The following is a 21234-nucleotide window of genomic DNA, read 5'->3' on the forward strand; positions in this document are numbered from 1 at the left end:
TTCCTCCTGGCTGTTTAAGGGGATAAACACAATTTACTAGAAAATCACTGAGTCCAGTCAACTTTGGGAAGAGCCCATACGGGAGCACAGGAGTCAGTGTTGAAGAATTTGCATAGAGCCTCTAAGGATAATCTCTTTTCCAGTCTCTTAGTTGATTACAATTGATACATCAATTTCTGAGCCAGTGTTTTGATAATGAATCTCTAGGAAGGTGTAATGGGGGGCAGGGGAAGGCTTATTTTGGGTCCCTGGCCTTGGAGCTGCTGTAACTGCAAAGCTATTAGCTTGGCAGATTCTGTTTGAAATCTTGTTCTAGAGTACTTTTAATATTCTCATCTATAGTCACAAGTTCAGTCAGTTGGTGGCCTTCTATCTTATTATCTTTCTTTTTATCAATCCACTAATCTCAGAAGATAATCCATTTACAAAAAGCAAGTAGATCAGGCTGGGTGACCGTAGTTACTGTGTAGAATTCCAAATGCCTTAAAAAGAGAGCTTCCTAATGGGCTTAAAAGTATGCCATAGATTCATCTTTCTTTTGTTTGCATGGTTGAATAACAGAGCAATCAGTGTGGGCAGGGAAGATTTTAGGAATAGATCAGGAGTACTCAGGCAAAACAGAATGGAGGAGCCAGTAGGAGTTACATCAGTAGTTGCATCAGTTCTATCACATTTTATTTTAGAGACCTGTTTTGTCTGTAATTTTTCATTAGCCCTTTGTAATGAATCTTTTAATGAAGCTATTTTGGAATCTTTTTTTTTTTTTTTGACTTTTTGACTTTTTTTGGCTGCACTTGCAGCATATGGAGGTTCCCAGCCCAGGGGTTGAATTGGAGCTGCAGCTGCCAGCCTACACCACAGCCATAGCAACACCAGATCCAAGCCACATTTGCGACCTACACCATAGCTTGTGGCAACACCAGATCCTTAACCTACTGAGCGAGGCCAGGGATTGAACCCGCAACTTCATGGTTCCTAGTCGGATTCAGTTCCACTTTGCCACGATAGGAACTCCCTATTTTGGAATCTTGAAGCCTTTTATAAGCGTCTGTATACCAATTAAAGTAGGCATCCCATTTTCTCTGTCCAATTTGGGATCCCTTTCTCTCAAGTGCATTTCTTTCTTTTCTTTCTTTCTTTTTTTTTTTTTTTTTGATGTATAATGACTTTTTTTTTTATTATAGCTGGTTTACAGTGTTCTGTCAATTTTCTACTGTATAGCATGGTGACCCAGTTACACATCCATGTATATATTCTTTTTTCTCACATTATCATACTTCATCTTAAACAACTAGACATAGTTCCTAGTGCTACATAGCAGGATCTCATTGCTAATCAAGTGCATCTCTTAAGTGAGTTATATGGCCTAACTGCAATGTTCCCCATAATGGCCATTGTAATTATAGATTGTTTTTAGTAAAATATTACCATCCTATTAGATTTGTACAACTTTCAGGGCTATAGTTGTCAAACATAAAATAAGCAGGGTGTGCTAGATGGTGGTACACTCAACTTTTGGATGTAAAAAATACCATTTCCTTTAGCTAGGGCTTTGGTTCTTTTGGAGTCAAACTAATACTTATAAAGGGATATGCTATAAGGTTAGGAATTATGGGGCATTTTACAGTGTACTTAGTTGCACAGAAATTTTCTTGACGTTGTGGTGACCAAGAATCAATCTAATCCATTCCATGACTAACTTATCCTATCACAGGAGTCTTCTTGAGGTGACAAGCACTCTAACAGCTTTGAAATGACTACTCATGCTCATCAATTTTTGTGACTTTTTGGTTTCCAAGATTCCCCAAAGAAATGACCTTTACCTCACGTGCATATTAACAGAGACCAGGAGTAACCAGAAAACTAGAGCTTGGGGAAAAGGAGCAAAACAGTAGCCCTTGAAGAATGGGAAGTGTGGACTAATTCCAAACAAATGGAGAACTGAAGCTCCATTTCCAGCATTTCCCAGAGTAGAATCTAGGGAAAGATTCCAAATAAATGGGGAACTGCAATTCCCAATGCAGAGTATGGGGACAGAATTAAGGGCTGAGGTTTTTCATCCAAGGAATTTTGGTTAAGAGGTTATGGCTTGGCTCTAGGCAGAACTGTCAAGAGCTCAAACTGAGAGGAAAAAGGAACTTACCAATAGCCCCTGGAATAGCAAGAAATACTGTGAACTCAAAAATGTGCATAAAGTGCCATCTCTATGTTTCTCATTTTCCTCAAATGCCAGAGGAGTTCACTTCAGATCCTACTGCTGCCACCAATTTGTTTTAAAAAAAAATTAACAGAGTAATTTGAAGATGGAATTGGTTTTATTCAATGATTCGTGAATTGGGGAGTATCTCATCTGGTAAATAGAAGGGCACTTTTAGGGTTGTACAAATGAAAGCTTTTTATAGGCAGAAGGAGGTTGGGGCAAGAAGATATTAAGAAAGTATTATTTCAGGTGAGGCCATCTTCTTTAGGGGGAAAGGAATGGCAGGGGTTCTTATCATGCAGATTACCTCTACAAGTGTAGATCAGAAAATTTCAGCTAGATTGTTTGAAGGTCACATTTTTGCAAAGGGTTGAAACTGCAATTAAGTCTTGGTTTGCTGTCATGGGGCAGGGGGGCTAATTATTCCATTTAAGACTTGTTTGTTGGACCTTAAGGCCTCTTTGAGGAGACAGAACTCAAAACCTCTGGCCAAGAAAAGAATTACAAGACTCTTATCATTGCCCCACTGGTCTCATTGTAATGCCCCCTCCCCCAGCTTAAGCAACCTGTTCTATTCCTTCCTACCTTCAACCAGGAAATGTATGTGGCCTACTCCTCACCCTGCCCCTAGAGGGGCCTTATATGCCCCCAACCAATGAGCAAGTGCTTCATAAGACCCCTCTTTCCCCAACCAATCAGCAGGTCAGCAGGTGTATCTAAGACCTCTCCTTTCTCCCTGGGCATGTACTAGGGATTGGCTCTCTGTGATTATCAGGTAGTCATCCCACTGCACTAGCTCTTATCTTAATAAACTCTTCTTTATCTTCAACTTGGCTATGCTGGAAAATTCTTTATTCTGACCCTCATGCACAGACCACAATATTGTTAGTTCTTTTTAACAGGTTTAAGGCAATTTAAACAAAATCAGATTTAACATATAGATATAGGTGCTGATAAAAATCACTGAAAAGTGAGAGGAGTGGTCTCTATGTGGGGCATCTTGGACCAGCTACAAACATAACAGGGCAGGTTTGATTTCCTGTGAGAAACACGGAGGATCAGGAGGTCTTTGCTAAGCTATTAAATATAAGTACACACAGCTGGAGATGCAAGCCATGGAACTGGAAGAAAGGACCAGGAAGCCCTTGAAGCCATCATGATTCCCTCTTGATACTTACAAAGCTATCTGTACTGTTGCAGAAAATGCCCTCATTTCAACAATATTTTCAAGTGGCAGAGTAAGCGCAACGGGAGTTTAGTCTACATAATCTCTCCTTTACCTTTCAGAATTTCAATGTGTGCAATCTAATGGGTGAACCTAATTAGTTACAAGATTCTGGCTGCAAGGGAATCTAGGAATTGTAGTTTTCAGCCTTCTAGCCTCTATTGTAAAGAGAGGCATCCTAGTAGGAAGTAGGATTAGATGTGAAGTGCCAATCAAATAAGCTATATCCAACACAAGGAGTAAGTGACTGTGATATAACATAGAGCTAGTGATCAGTGAAACTCAGAGTACAGCTCAGGCTGAGTTATTTGCAAAGTCTGACACTTAACTACACTGCCTCTACAAAAAGATGCACCATATTTCCAAATACAGGTTTTAGGGAACATTAATTTGTGTGTTTTAACAGGAAAAATCATCCTAACAAAAACTAGGAAATAGAAAAAATATTAGATGCTATGTTTCCTTTCTTCAAAGTTATTAGCTTATTACAATAAGTAATATACTAAATACATTTTTGATGTAAAGACATGAGTTGTTTATTTCATGTATATTATGCCAAACCAGAGAATGTGGCCCCTTTGAAATATTCTGGGTTCAAATCTTATCATGCTATGATCTGGAGGTAGGCTGATTCTTTTGATACTACTGTTGTAATTTTATGGCCTTTTGCAATCTATAATTTATAAGTCTAAATATTTATTTCAGGAACTTCTAGATTCTCTTGGTATCTTTCAGATTTCTGGCATAAGCATCTACAATTGTCAAAATGTATGACTTCAGTACTCATAATATCCAGAGATTAGCTGGGTTGACAGCATCTTCTGCTAAAGGAAATGTAGGGAACACAAAGATGCTAACAACAGGAGGCTGCTCTCTTTCACCCTTCCAATTGGAAATGGAGTGACAGATACTGCTAATGCTACCCCACCTGCCTTATGTTCTTCAAGATATTTATGTACCTTATGTTCTTATGTTCACAAAGCGATTTTTTTAAGACATAGAACTTTTCTTTAGCCTATAAAAAAATGTTGTTGCTATTGTTATTACCAGCTTCAGTGACTTTTCTCTTACACTGATAGGTCTGGGAAAAATTCAATAACTGCATTCAGTATGTTCACAAGAGCAGGGCATGTTGCTGGCAGTAAGAATGTCTGATTTCTCTACCCTTGACTTAATGTGTGAACTCTGCTAAGTCACTCCACTTCTCTCTATCGCATTTGTCCTCAAAAAACAGAAGACATGTCATTGGATAATAGTTGAGTGCAATCAATATTCAAAAGACTCTCAGGACTCCAGTATCACATATCTTCCTGACTCCCAATTTTATTAAAATACTGAGAAAGATCGAAAAGCCTTTTTACATAGTTTTCAATATAAGAATTGGTTAATGAAGCATTTGCCATATTCATTTTTTTTTTCTTTCTGGGGTTTTGCCTTGAGAAAATGTTTTATATTATGTTGCAAAGAAACTACTGCTTCTAGTAATAGAGTTAGCTTGAATTTTCTGAAGAAAGGAGTGTAGTTATTTGAGTGGCAGAAGCTGGTATATTTGCTTGAAGAAAATGCAAATTATGTGTATGTGTGAAAACTATAGTGTTAAGGAAAAAAAAAAAAAAAAACAGAAAAGTTCCATTCCTAGCTGCCACTTCTTTTTGTATTTCACAAATGCAGTGGCAGGATTATAAAGAGGCTTCTAGAAAGTGTGTAAACATACTCTTCTGTCTAGTCTCATGAAACATTCTCATGAAATAGTGTCAATTATTCAATAATGATCTTTTAGCTCCTACTATGTGTAAGAAAAATGTACAATGTTCTGGGCCCCCCCTTTTTACTCTTTGTTATGAATTTGTTGAGCAATATAAGCAAAATCTTTGGATCTTTCTTATACAAAAAGGACCTGGTGTCCCTCTTTTGATCTGCTTGGCCAAGGAACGTTATTCTTTAAGTGGGTGAATATCCAAGGGAAAAGTAATGGAAAGAGGTAACAATAGAAAATTCTCTCCTAAGGTTTAATGGCACTTATGTGAGTTCATTCAGTCCTGTTTAAATTGATCAAGTGAATTGGAATACTTCATAGATTATTTACAATGGATATGACCTCCCCAAATTCAGAGGGTCAGCACACATCTCTCTTTTCATCTTTCAGGGCAAAGTCAGGTTATTTGTGACTCTTTCAAATCGGTTGTAACATTCTAACTGCTTCTGATGGCCCTGGGATAGGGTGTGATTCTGACAAAATGGTAACCTCTTTAATTGACAAATGATTTACTAGCAAAGCAGGTTTTCTTTTTCTCCCTTGCATCCCTTTCTGTATTTGTTCTTCTAGAAGCTGTTTTTCCACATGTCTTTCCACATGGAAAAAACTGTTCTTTGGCCAAGGTATTTCTTCCTTTTTATTTCCCACTAGATTTTAGACTCATTGAAGCATGGAGCAGAATTCTGTCTTAGCTATCCTTTTATTTTCCTATAGCTATATTTTCCTTGCCTGCTTATACTATAAAACTACAATAATCAATCATCTTTATTGAATCAATTTTTTAAGTGTGACATTTTTGTTGTGTCAGGCTCTCTACCAAGTAACTTAAAGAAGCATGATTTCTGCCCTCTTTGAGTTTACTTCCAAAGAGCCATAGTGGCAAAAAATAGTTCTTGGCATTCTTCATATTTTCATATTATTGCATCATTTTTATGTAATTTTCCATGGTATTTTGCTCAATTGCAGTTATGTTTGTCTGTTTTTCCCACTTGATTAAATTCAGTGAGAGAGGGACCATATTTGTTTTGTTTATCAGTCTACCAGCAACATTGTGTTAGTTGATTTTTTATCTATTACATCACTTAAACATCAAAAGTAGCCTGTGATTCAGAACTACTATCTTCCTTTCTCAGAAGTTACATGGCTGATAAGTGGCAAGGAAGGATTGTTGCTAAGAAATCTACAATTCTCAAACATAGTTTCTACAACATCCCAGTGCTGCTGGAGTTTTAAAAGGGGTAGGAAGTTATACTCTGTATGTGATACAAGACTGTAGTTCACCTGTAATTCTGATTCTACCTTGTAGTATTAGAACAACCAAAACATTTTTGGATCAAATACCAACAGAGATTAATAGATTTATTTCCCCCCCGCCCCAGATGTGAGCCAAGCATGCTAAGGTGCTCGGATAAAAGGTGTCATATAAATAAGCAGCATTCTTTTCAATCTAATACAATTATGAGTGGTAATACAACTGAGATAGATGACAATACAGCATTTGATTTTTTAAATAGTTTTTATCTTGCTTTATGGTGATGATCCCACCTAATTCATTTCTTAATTAAATATGCCACCTGACTTCATCTCTCTAGAGAACATTACTATTTATATTATTATTTAAACAAATCTGAACTCGTCATCATTGTAATGCCTAACATAATAACATGAACAGCTATCATTCATTGAGCATTTACCCTGTACCATCATTCAGTTGCTAATTATCTTCAATACAAGACATTAATACTTTAAATAATCTTATGGATTTTGCTATGCTGTCATTATCTTCATTTTTCAGATAAGAAGACTGAAGCTTATAGAATTTTCTTCATATCCAAGTCTCAACGTAAACGTCACCTACTTAGAGAACTTTCCTAGCCTCCTGTATCCAGTTGTATCTGGGCTTCCCATGCCCCATCACCTCATAGTCTATGCCTTTACACTGCTATTTATTTTATTTTTGTCTTTTTAGGGCTACACCCTCAGCACATGGAAGTTCCCAGGCTAGGGGTCCAATCAGAGCTGTAGCTGCCAGCCTATGCCACAGCCACAGCAATGTCAGATCCGAGTTGTCTGTGACCTACACCACAGCTCATGGCAACACCGGATCCTTAACCCACTGAGCAAGGCCAGGGACTGAACCTGTGTCCTCATGGATACTAGTTGGGATTCATTACCGCTGAGCCACAACGGGAACTCCTACACTGCTATTTTTTAAATAAGTAACTATTTATAGTGAGATTATATATACATATTAAATTCTTTTTGTGTTTAATATTTTAAATATATATATTTAATATATATTATATAATATATACATTATATAAAATATAAATATTTTAAATATATTCACACACATATGTATATATTTAAGATATATAAAACAACTTTTTGTTGTTCTGTCTTCTCCAACTTCAACTAAGATCCATATCTTAATGAATTCATTTTGTCACTACTATCTCTAATATCAGAAAAAACTTACAGCACAGGCTTAACATTAGATAACTGTTATTGAATAAATAAATTAATGAAACAGTGGATCTGGAAACAATGTTTAGAGATGAGAAGACACAGGTCTTCTTCTAGTTAAATTCTCTTTGTACTATATTATTGTAAGATTATACAAGAAAACTGAATTTGTGAATTTTTAAAGTTTGGGAATAGGAATAAAGATATTTGGTTTTGTTTTATTTATAGCTATATGGTTTACCTTAAATTGTACAGGGTTAATATGATTAAAAGAGGAAGTTTTTAATCTGTGTCATGAGCAATCTCTTTGGAGAACTGTGCATGATCTGGTGCTCTTACTCCTGACTCAATCTCATTTGTTTGTGAGAGCAGGAATCTACATTAGACAATAAACTATTATCACAGAGTTCAAATTACTGCACTATTCAGAATATACTTATTATAATTTCTTTTGAAATTGCCCCAAATTCACACTTTTACCCTCCTTTCTTTGATTAGTTGGCAGTAGTAAAACCTTACTCTGTGTCTACATAGACCTCTTTGATTTGGCTCACCGTCTTTGAGTCTGAAAATTGACTTTTTGTGAAACCTCTCTTGGCTCATTTTGCTACAAATTAGAAAAACCCAAAGAATGAGAGCTCAAGAACTGAATTTGTATTAGGATAATTGAAAAGTACAAGTTAATTAGCCAAGAAGGCTGCAAAAGGTGAAATCATTTCATCTGTAATCCTGCCAGGAGGGGGTCCCAATGATTCCATCTGATTAGCATGGCTGCTTAACCTCTCCAGCAACTTCTGCCTAAATGGCTGAGATAGGACTGAGATGTAGCTAGGATTTGTGCGGTGAATCTGCATAGGTGAAGTATATTAGGAATTGATGTTTTGAAACACTGGATTTGCAAAGCATCTGCCACCTGCACTGCTTTGGCTTCAACTGGTCTTTCGTTTATTTTAAGATTCTTGTTGAGGAGTTCCCGTCGTGGCTCAGTGGTTAACGAATCTGACTAGGAACCATGAGGTTTCAGGTTTGGTCCCTGGACTTGCTCAGTGGGTTAAGGATCTGGCATTGCCGTGAGCTGTGGTGTAGGTTGCAGACGTGGATCGGATCCCATGTTGCTGTGGCTCTGGCGTAGGCCAGCGGCTACAGCTCCAATTAGACCCCTAGCCTGGGAACCTCCATATGCCATGGGAGCGGCCCAAGAAATGGCAAAAAGACAAAAAAAAAAAAAAAAAAAAATTCTTGTTGAGTGGAAGCAAGAGTCGTGGCAGGATTTCTCAGTAGGTGAAATTTATCATATGATCTTAAGGTTCTCATACTGGTCCATGAATTTTCCCCAATGAAAATATATACATGCAATGAGGGTTTGCAGTAGAGGAGAGGAATTGGGCTCCACTGTGAATACAAGGAAAGATGAGAATATACAGCCAGGGAGCAGGGTAGGGGGTCTGTGGATGGAAAATCACTAAAAGAACATACCAGAAGTTAGGAGTGGGCATTCTGGCTAATTAAACAGACTGGACAGGATTCTGGCTGAAGGCAGGTCAGGGTGCTCAGATATCACCTGGGGAAAGTGAGGAATGAGGAATTTGATAAAATATTGGAGATGATCAGGTACATAGGGTGGGGGATTCTCACTAAACTGAGTTAGCAAGATTCTTACTCTTACAGATAAGACTCAAGGACAGGGCCAAACCAAAAAGTGTTCAGAGGACCCTGACTAAAGTTTGGTTAAGGAAAGGGTCTTTGTCAAGGGTAAGGCTGTAAGTATGCAAAGACAACAAGAACATGTTTTACAAAACCAAGGTCTGAAACAAGAACATCAGAGAATTAGAAGTAAGGGGTGGCTGAGAGCCTTTAGGGTCTTCCTTTTATGAAGGTTATAAGGCTGATCATTACTTTCCTAATATTTGCAAAATTCAAGCCACTTTTTTAATAATAATTTTCTACATACTTTTATGTACTTTATTTAACTTGATCCTTATAATAGTCATGAATGGTGTGTTTGTGTGTAAGTGCACATGCATGCATGTGCATTAATGTTCTTTCAGGCTGAAGAAACAGAAACAGAGAGGTTAACTGGCTTGGTCAAGGGCACAGTTTAAAAGCAGCAGACCTGGGATTTAAATCTGAGGGTTCTAAATCCAAATCCCAGGACTTAAAAAAAATGTTTTTATTGGAAAATTATATATTTAAGGAGGATGTTATTTTTTTTTTCTTTTCATGTGTTAGAATTCTGCTACCAAAAAATAGAGATGGCTTCAATAATTTTCCTACCTATTTTCTCAAAAGACAATATGCATGACTGTTTGTGCTTGTTAAGTACAAAAATATGCTCCTGTTAGTGCCAGTCTTGTTGCCAAGTGATAGAAAGACAAATGCATGTATTTTTTGCACAAGGATTTTTCTCAAGCCACTTGGAGCTTCTGGGAGCTTCAGTACCCACAGGTTCACACAAGGTCAGTTTTGGTTAGTTTAGGCAGCTGGGACTCAGGTTAAAGAAGCTATGGTGAAAGACAAAGACAAAGCCCCTGGAAGGCTCAGTAGACTTTCATCTGCTCTAGGGTCAAGTACATCCCCCTGACCCTGTAGTAGTAGTGACTGAAAGGGAAATTACACCAGAGAACTCTGGTTGATAGATTAATGGCCTGGGTCATTTACTCCTGTACAGTCTACTTCATGCTGAGCACTGTGCTGGCTGCAGAGGATCTTAAGAGAAACAACAATGTGGTCTTCTTTTCAGAAAGTTAATTATTTCTTATTCAGTGGTATGAAAATGCTTGCAATATTATGAACTAAGCAGAAGTTTGAAGTGACGCGTACATAGAACAATAGAATGTGGGACAGCAGCCTGACACCCTAGTTAGAACATAGACTCTGGAGTCAGACTGCCAAAGTCCAAATGCAACATGGGCAGTTTATAAACTTGTGGGACTTTAGCCAAGATATTCAACTTCCCTTTGCCTCAGTTTTCTCATCTGAAAAATGAGCATGACCTTACATGGTGGGGCTAGTTTGAGGATTATATAGGCTAATACTTTTGTTAATACTTTTAAAGTGTTTGGCACTCAGCGCTAAAGAAGGTTTTGTTAAACAAAAATAAGAATCAAGAAAGGCAGGAAATGAGATTGGATGAGCAATCAAAACGAACATTTGTTGAGTGTTTATGAGTGTCAGGCAGTGTATGGCACTTGACTTTTAACTGTCGCAGTCACACGAGTCAGTAGGTTTACGATTTCCATAATGCAGAGTTTCTCAACCTTGGTACAATTGACATTTGAGAATGGATAATTCTTTATAGTGGGGAGCTATCCTGTGCACTGTAGAATGTTTATTCATATCCTTGGCTTCTACCCATTAGAGACCAATGGCACCCTTCCCCAATTGGTAAAAATAAAAAATGTCTCTACACATTGACAAATATCTCCTGGGATGCATAGTCATCCCCAATTCAGAACCACTGCTAAGATTAGGAAACTGAGGCTGAGAGAGGTTAAGCAGTATTTTCAAGGTTACAAAATGAATAATAGGAAAATAACTATGAGATATTAGTCTGTCTGACCCCTGTAAAGACAAGGATATAATGAATAATGTTCTCTAAATATGAGGACATAATGTAGAAGCTTTAAAAATTTTTTTAGGAGTTCCTACTGTGACTCAGCAGGTTAAGAAGCTGACACAGTGTTCGTGAGGGTTTGGGTTCAATCCCTGGCCTTGCTCAGTGGGTTAAGGATCTGGCATTGCCACAAGCTGTGGTGGAAGTTGCAGATGTGGCTCGGATCCAGCGTTGCTGTGGCTGTGCTGTAGGCTGGCAGATGCAGCTCTGATTCTACCCCTAGCCTGGGAACTTGCATAGGTTGCAGGTGTGGCCATAAAAAGAAAAAAGAAAAATTTCTAGTGTTAGGTTGTGAAATATGCACTAGAGTGATTGACTTGATTATTCATTGGGCGATATGATTAATTTGATAAGGTGTATGTCTGGGGTATAACATGGCACATGGATTGAGGGAAGGAAGAACTGAAAAGTGAGAAGTCAGGCAGTCACCCACATGTGGCACAGTGAGAACGTGAACTCGGGCTACATAGAACAGAAGGAACAATGAATAAGACAACCACAGAGTGTAATTTGATTGAGACTATTCATCATTGTACAGCCTAGTGAAGGACTCCAAATGCCTTTCTGACTTGACTTTGGCACCCTCATCACAAAGTAAATAAAGAAACCATTATTTAACTTCAGATTGTAGAGAAAGTGGCTCAGGTCCTGACAGATTAATTATAAGCACAGAAGGTCATACAGATAGTCATTGGTTCTTAGACTTTCATTTTAATCCCTGAAATGCCCTATCCCCTCATACTTCCTTCTAATCTAAATGATCTCCCATTCCTGACTGCCAGAGGAGAATGGATATTTACAAAGCTAATCAATACTAGTTTCATGTAGCTGCTTCAGCCCACTTTACTTAATGACATGGCACTATCCTGAATAGCCTTTTCAAACAGGCAAGGTGCAAGATCTGCTCAGTGGTAAGTCTCATATAAATCCCTTCTTCCTCTTTTCATTTGTCTTTCTTCCCTTCCTCCCTCTCTCATTATCTCTTTTTCTCTTCCTCTTCCTTCAGTGTGATACAGATTGTACAAAGTACACTGAAATTAGTAATCATAAAAATAGGATCAACAAAATAGCTAACGCTTATTAATATTTTGCTATATGCTTGGCACAATTTTAAGGTCCCTGCATTTATCAGCTCATTAATCCTCATCACAACTCTATAAGGAGGATATTAGTCTTATCCCCATTATACAGATGAAGAGCCAGACACGCTTATTTCCCAGAAATATCTAAACCAAATGAGCTAATGGATGCACTAGAAAATTGCAAAACATGACAGATTTGTGCTGTTGTTATTAATTCATTTTTCTGACTTCATTATCTAACAAAGTGAAATCTGACAACTCTACTTAACCTAGACCCTTAAAACCTACAAACAATAATTTGGAATGGAGAGCAGATGCTTGCTATTTAACAAGGCTTGTTCTAACAAATAACAAAAGCTCTATGGTTCCTGTTTACCTAGTTGAAAATGAATTTTTGTTCACTTTAAATCAGGTCAGACATAATTAGGATTAAGGACTAGCTGAACTTGAAAAATGATTGAGCGTAAATGTTATCTATCTGGCCAATATATCTGTATTAAAAGAATTAATCTGAATGACTGAAATGCACTGACCTTGGCCATTTGATTTCTGTTCTCTACTCAAAATATTGAGGGATGGACTTAGTGAGAAATAGATGCTCCACAAGAGGCTAATTTTGTCATTCCACCAGACCTTCCACAGCTATCAGGCTAAGTGCAGAAATCAAGTTAAGGGGGATATGCCATGATGTGAAGTCTGATTTTCTCTTAAAACTCTGAAGTATTTCAACTGCCTCCATACACTGTTATGATGTAATTTCTTTTGTGTTATGATTCCTGCACAACTTGTGTTAATCTCAAGGATTTAAGTGATATTAAGTAATTCAAGATGGAGTCACAGTGGCCAACATGGTAGTTTTTTGTGTGTATGTGTGTGTGTGTATTTTTAGAGCCACACCAGTGGCATATGAAAGTTCACAGGCTAGGGGATGAATAGGAGCTGCAGCTGCCAGTCTACATCACAGCCACAACAATGCCAGATCCAAGTCACCTCTGCGACCTACACCACAGCTCATGGCAATGCCAGATCCTTAACCCAGTGAATGAGGTCAAGGATTGAACCTGCGTCCTCATGCATACCACGATAGTTATTTTGACATATCTGATATAGGACTGTAAGGTCTTAATGTGACAAATAATAGTATTTCTTTAAATAAGGAGTTGTTTAGGGAACATCTGATGAAAGACTTTACTGGAACAAAGAAGCAATGATAGAGATAAAACCCTCTAGGGTTTTACCTTTACGCTGTGCTGGAGACACCATAAAATGAGATCACTGCACCACACCACTTGAAGGGTCTTTGCTGGAACACCTAACTCCATGCTGCTGAGACCTCGTCTATTCGGTGCTGCCAGAGGCCCTATTGGAGCAGAGGGTGACTTTCCTCTCAGGCTCCTAGATCTATTGCTGGACTGGAGACCACTGGTTATGCTGAGATGAGTCCTTCTGGAGCTTTCTTCCTTGGCATGGTTTGTTACCTCCTTTTTTTTTTTAAATTAAATTACAGTGGATTTACAGTGTTGTGACACATCCTTTTCTAATTTCACTACTTTGACTAATCTTTGCTGTGTGCTAATTGACTGCAATTAAATAAGTGAATTGTGAATTGATTATTGGCTACTTTTCATGTTATCTCCAATCCGTGATTTTTACCTGGTCTTGCCTCTGGGCCCTGTGACAAAACAGACAATCTATATCTCATCTCACTTTTATCAATAGTATCACACATTTCTTCTCTAAACTTAGTGATTTCTTTTCCAAGTTGAAATGTTTTTATAAGTGGTTCCATCAATTACCAAAGAATATCTGGTAGTCAGATCCAGTGGTCTCACGTCTGCCTTCATTCTTTACTCAACACTCTTCATTGAACTTGCTTTACTTTTTTCATCTTCATTTCTAAATTTTTGGTTCTTCAGAATTCAGTTTACAGTGTTTGTCTCCACCTTCTGTCTTCTATCTCCTCCGCTTCCCTTCTCTTTGCCCTACTTCCCACTTCCTTCCCCTCCCTCGCTCTTCTCCCCCACACCTCTGTCTCTGTCTTTCTCTCTCTTCTTTCATTCTTTTTCATGGACTCAAATGTTACATTTGAATAGATTATGCTCAAACTCAAATGCTAAATCTATCTTTATAAATGTTCTAATAGTCCTCAAAATAGTGGTGGCTTCCCTCTATGAGTTATACACTGCTTTGATTTCTCTGGTTGGAATTAAAAGGATATTTTAGGACATCAGCAGACCAAATCCAGGGACATGTTTTCACTTTCCTTTAATGTTCCATAAAATAAATTTCAAGAAATACTGCATTCAGGTCTTCATCAATGGTAAGATTTATTAATGTTCTGAGAAGTCCAGGCAGGGCTAAGCTAAGTGAAAAGAGTGGATAAAGAAGGATTCTTGCTGGTAGTCTATAGACAAGTTCTTATGAGCAATCCTTTCATCAGGGGAGAAGGATTTGTTTTGATTTCTTTCACTATCCTCCTTGTGAAGAAATTAGGAAACATCCAAGCATAATTTTGTTTGGCTTTATTCAATATTCAAAGGGACATATTTTCCCACAAGTTATTTATTTAGGCATAAATATACAAAGGTAAACAAGCATGATTTCTAAGTAAAATGGTTTTAAGTACGAGATTTGCAGATGTTGCATAATCTCTTAATGAAAGAGAAGAAGCCTGCCTCTTTGGAAAGGGCAAGCGATCACATAGTGACAATCTCTTACTTAAGAGCAGTAGAAAATAGTTAACATTGTTAATTCCATTTGCCTTCCATGAAAAGAAAAAATTGCTACATGGTTGTGTGATGGAGAGGATTCTTCTAGAATTGTCCTTTAACATTATGATGTTTGAGCTCCACATGTATTTCCACTCTTCCAGGCAACACCAAAGAGATGGCAGGCAGATTTCTTAACCAAGTTATGGCCAAAATTAAATGTACTAATTTAACCACAAAATCTCCTCAATGACCTGATTTCCAATTTCAAATTATATAATCAACTTCAATCTAACCCCTCAAACTATAAACCTCAGAGTCAGTCTTCTCTTTCTTCTTTACCCTACAGAAGCAATCAGTCCCCAAATTGTATTGTCATGAGTTATTTATTGAACCTTGAATACATGGAAGTTACAAAGACACCCACCTTTTCTTTTCCCATTGCCACTGCCTTAGTTAGCTCTCCTGTGAACTCTTGCTATAGTCACCCCATTGGCATTCTGGCATTTGGTTTCTCTGCTTTTCGATTTTATTTTTCACCTTTTTCCTTTCTACATCTCTAGGCTTAGCTCTTCCTATTGCCGTCTTTGAATATTTTATTGGATAGTTCAGTCTTCTAGCCCTTTGCATATTTTTTTCTTCTCCCAACGCCTGCTCATACTTCATGCTTTAAAATAGATGTGGCTTTATTTCTTATTAATTGTCCTTCCCTACCTACTCTTTTCTAAAAACCAAAAATAAAATAAATCTGAATATTTACAGCAGTTGGATTAGGAAATCTCCGTAATGTGTTCCACAGGGCTTTCTTTTTCTCCATCATAGTACTCATCTCATTCAGCATTACCATTGCTCAGTGGCATGTGTGTATACATTACATTAGCTGGGAAGGCACATTGGGATAGAAATTATTTCTTTTTTGGTCTCATAGCGTAATACTCAGCACAGGACAGTGTTCAGCAAATATGTCTTGAATAAACTTATGAGTGTCACTCTTTTCCTCATATATTATTACATATTTTTACTTATTCATTTAGTAAACACATATTGTATACTCTTTTTTAAGACATTGTGCCCACAGATGGCAGGTGCCAAAAGTTACAGTCTTATCATTTCCTACTGAGTTTACCTAAAGCTTCATCTAAAGAGGAAAGTTTTGCTCAATGTGAATCCTACTTGGTCCTTCTCAATATCATTTCCTCTTTCTTCCATAAACTCTTGAACATTAACCCTGTCACACCACTTACCATGAATACCCGTTGGTCTGCTCACTGCCCAATGGTCCACGGACATTCATAACTCTACAACTTTGATCTTTCTCTTGTTTGATATTAAATACACACCAATAAATTATTTTTAATATTCATAAGTTTTATAAATACCTATTATTTGTCAACTGGATATACGCTAGTTACTGTGTTAGTGCTGTAGGTTTGTGGGCTGATACATCATGGTGTGTTCTCTTCTGAAACTTGTTCTCATCCTTTTGAGTTTTCATCTGTACATCATGGTTACTGGCCCACCTTCTCCATGAAACCCTTCCTGATAACCCTGTCACATTTAAGTCTCCCTCTACTCAGTGTCTCTTATATTTACAAATCTACTTACTACTTGTTCATTCTGCTTTGAATTTGTGGTCAGCTGTTTCTCTAAGTCTGTCTCTGTTACGTCTCTCAAAAGAATATGTCCTATCCTCTTCCTGATATCACAATGCCAGGCTCAGAGAGGCGTGAAATAAAGGCTTAGCAAACATGCAAATCCCAACTACCCAAAATAACAATTAATTGTCAAAGAGAAACGTTGTCTGAGAATTTCCTTTAGAATGTAATAAAGCAAAAAGTTTATTATATCCTGGCTAGTCTGTTACAGTGTAAACTCTATTCTCTTTTGCTTATGTTTGTCTCCTTAGTACACAGCACACTGCCTGAACATACTAGGCACTCAATAAATACCTCCTTAGTGAATAAACAGACTGATACTTACTCTGCTATTAACTAGCTATGGACCTAAAATTCGACTCTTTGAGGTCCCAGGTTTTCATCTATAAAATGATATAACAAGCATTACCTCACAAGTTCTTTGGGAGGCTTTGACAACTAAGTTAGATCTCACTTGTTGAAAATTGAGTTATGATTATTATTTACTAATTTTAAAGTCATGTCTCAGGAGTAATAACCGCACTAAGGTCAGCATGTTTGTATGCTCATTAATGAGACAATCTAAGTAAGCACACTATCAGTCTTCTACAATTTTTCATTTTCTCTGTTCAGAAAAAAATACAGATAATGATAAGTAGTTGATGTTTCATGTTCCGGTTTCACTTCCTGGAATTCTGATATACAGTTCATTTTGACAAGGAAGTTTCAATGCATTTCATAAATATGACATCTTAGGATTGATTTGAAACTTTCTCATTCTCTCTCCTCTTAATGAATGCAAAAATTCATTTTTAATGATCATTATTTGTCACCAAGCCTCCACTTTAATACCTTTGATACCAGAAAGTTTACATGTCTGATGTCTTATATTCCAATATAGTGAAATTCTGCCCTCTCTCCATTTTCCTATAATTTTCAAAAATTGTTCTTGTTCCCCTTCCAGAACTGCATTAAAAATTCTATTTCTCATTTTGACCATCTGAACTTTCACTCTTTTTTTTTTTTTTTTTTTTTTTAATCCTTTTGGCCATGCCCACAGCATGTGGAAGATCCTAGGCCAGGGATCCTAGGCCAGGTGACAACACCGGACCCTCAACCGGCAGCACCACAAGAGAACTCCTGAACTTTCACTATCTTAAAGCAGTTATTAATTCATCCTAAGATAGCTTTCATCCAGCTAATTATTTCTAGGTCCTTCAACCAGCCTCATATCATAAGCTTCCTGAATCCTTTGGCATCCTGATTGTTTTCATGCTAAATCAGATTAAATTATATTTTCCATGTAATGTTGTCTACATAATTTGGGGAGCCTAGTACAAAATGAAAATGTGGAACATCTTGTTAAAAACATTCATAATTTAGGACAGAAATAGCAGAGCCTTAAGCCAACTGCGAAGCCTTTCTAGGTGTGGGACTCTGTAAGAGCACAGGCTGCATGCGGATGAAACTCTGATTCTATGGAGAAATTTCCTTCGCACAGGCTTCCATGATACTTCAAAAAAATTATGAGTCCTGTTATATGGTCACATTGCACACTGATATTTTTCTTTGTATATTGTGACATAAATTCTAATTCACATCTCTTGCAACACTGTAATTATTAATAGTATCTCTTTGCAACCTCAAAATGTTCTGATTTGGATGTTAAAATATATACATACCTACCTCTGAAGCAGGAATCAAAATCAATTTTGTCTGTGCCTGTATTTCCTGGTCCTTCACAAATGTTGGAAAAAATTGAACTTCAGCAGTATAGGACTCAATTTTGAATAGAACCTTCTTATCAGACTAAGAGTACTCAGACTTATCTGTCATGTTATAGAAGTAGACAAAAGAACACACAGAACAGAAGACCTCATGGGCCAAAGTTCAAAGACAATTTACTCTCAGTAATTTTAGGGAAAAACTATCATCATATCTAACACATGGTAGGCACTCAACAAATCACATATCCCCCATTTGATTTAATTTGAAATTTTCATTAGATTTAGACAGTAAGTAAATCTAATATGTGCTGAGCACTGTTTTGTGGACAGGGCACTGCAGTGGATGTAAACATATTTCTAGAACTGGCACTACCACTGATTGGCTGTGTTACCCTGGACAACTCATTTAGCTTCTCTGGGCTTGAGGGTTCTTACCTATAAAATTATACAACCAGATTTTTAAATATTGTATATTTTCTTCAAGGTCTAAGAGTCTCTGATTCTGTGGGTTTATTGCTATTGTACTATGGAGTACCTACCTGAGGTCTATGTGATTTGATCATACAGGGCTTTAAAAGCAAGGAAAAAAGCTTTAGTCATATTAGAGAAGGCAAAATAGACTCATGCAAATATGACCTTTGTAAAGGTCATAAATAGCATTATAAATCAGTAAAAAATTGAGGTACTAATTAAATTGTACTGGGAAATTGGCATATATATATATATATATATATATATATATATATAACATTGATATCCTACCCCACACCACATACAACAATAAATTCCACATTGATTAAAGACAAAAATATGATAAGCAAAACTAAAACTTTTAAAAGAGAATGTAGGAGACTGTAATTATGTCTTGATTGGAAAGGCTTTCTTATTTAAATAAGGTGGGAAAAATGAGTAACAAACAATAAATGAAAATATCAGTAAGTTGACCCCATAAACAAAGTTAAAAGAGAAACCACACATTAGAAGATATTTGCAATGTATGTAAGAGAACAAGATTAGCATTCAGTACATATAAAGAAAATCTACACATCAGTAAGTAAAAGACAATCCATTAGATAAATGGATAAAGGATATGAGCAGAGGCATAAAGATATACATAAAGATGAAGAAAGGATGTTCAAACTTACATTTTCACACCCATCAGATTTATAAAATTAAAAGCCTGCTAACTTCAAGTGCACGGGATTTAGGAAAGTGGAAGTGGAAGTTGAGGATGGTATTGTACTCAGAGGTGGGGAGTCCAGGTGGCCCTACCCGTGATTTGAGAGGAAACTGTTTAGGACGCTGTCATTTTAGAAAAATGTTGTTGAAATAGACTAGGAATTTAACAGAGTTACATTTCAACGGTAGAACATCTAAGGCATCAAGTCATGGAGGTAGTGAGTGGTTCCTGAAGATGGTTCTTCATGAGAAAAAAAAAAGTATGGTGGCAAAGAGGTAAAATGCAAATGGTTGGGGAAAAAAATGGAATTTCCATGGTAGCACAGCAGAAACCAATCTGACTAGTGTCCATGAGGTTCCATCCCTGGCCTTGCTCAGTGGGTTAAGGATCCGGCATTGCCCTGAGATATGGTGTAGATTGCAGATGTGGCTTCGATCCTGCATTGCTGTGGCTGTGGTGTAGGCCAGCAGCTACAGCTCTGATTTGATCTCTAGTCGGGGAACTTCCATAGGCCATGGGTAGGGCCCTACAAAAGCAAAAAAAAAAAAAAAAAAAAAAAAAAATAGTTTAAAAAACACCCAAAACTTCAGTTAACCTTATGCATTCTTTGCCAGTGTCCTACCATGAAACTCTTTACTGCGTAATTGCCCTGAGTTTTTCTTCTAGGACCTTATGCCACTATTTCATTTTATTCCCTTGGCATAATATTTCCAGTAATAGCTCTTCCCCAGTGGCTCTGGCTGTATTACTTGGTACTTCCCCTGGCTGACTGCTCTAATTCATAGCATATATATATATATATATTCATATATATATTAATATTCATAGCATAGATATATGTATCTCCCTGTGACTTAGCAATTCTCCCCACATTCCTTTTCATCCATCTAATGCCAGTTTTTGTCAATTTCTTTTTTGTTGTTGTTGCCTTCTTAGGGCTGCAATCACTGTATATGGAGGATCCCAGGCTAGGGGCCCAATCAGAGCTGTAGCTGCCGGTCTACGCCAGAGTCACAGGAAGCTGGATCCAAGCCGAGTCTGGGACCCACAGCACAGCTCACGGCAAAGCCGGATCCTTAACCCACTGAGCGAGGCCAGGGATTGAACCCGCATCCTCATGGATGCTGGTGGGGTTTGTTAATGGCTGAGCTGTGAAGGGAACTCCCAGTTTTCATCAATTTCTAACCTCTTCTGCTCAGCTTCACATCTGGGCTAACCAGTTTTTGAGCCTAGGACCCATAGACAGTGCATTTTGGAAAATATGAGAAACCCAGGCTGGCTGCATAGCTTAGATCCATAAAGGGACAGCTTCTTGAGAGGTATGTTGAGGTATATATGAGGAGTGACTTAGTGTAGACTAATGGTTTTGCAAACCTTTTCCACCACATGAAATAACTACTTTGGTTGAATCACCTGTTTTTGTCAACTGATGGTTTCTTGTGTTTCAAATTCAGCAGTTACTTCTGGCTATTTTTTGTTTTTGTTTTTTTTTTTTCATTTCTTCGCTTGACTAAGAAAACAAGATTCCTTTTCCTTCTTCAGAATTTATCTTATTTTCTGTGACCTCTGTGCTTTCTTTGATAAATTGGATAGCTACATTACTTGTTTTTGTCTCTATCACCGAGACACTTTCTGTGTCACTG

Source organism: Sus scrofa, chromosome 6 (assembly GCF_000003025.6).
Source record: "Sus scrofa isolate TJ Tabasco breed Duroc chromosome 6, Sscrofa11.1, whole genome shotgun sequence".
NCBI classification, from domain to species: domain Eukaryota; kingdom Metazoa; phylum Chordata; class Mammalia; order Artiodactyla; family Suidae; genus Sus; species Sus scrofa.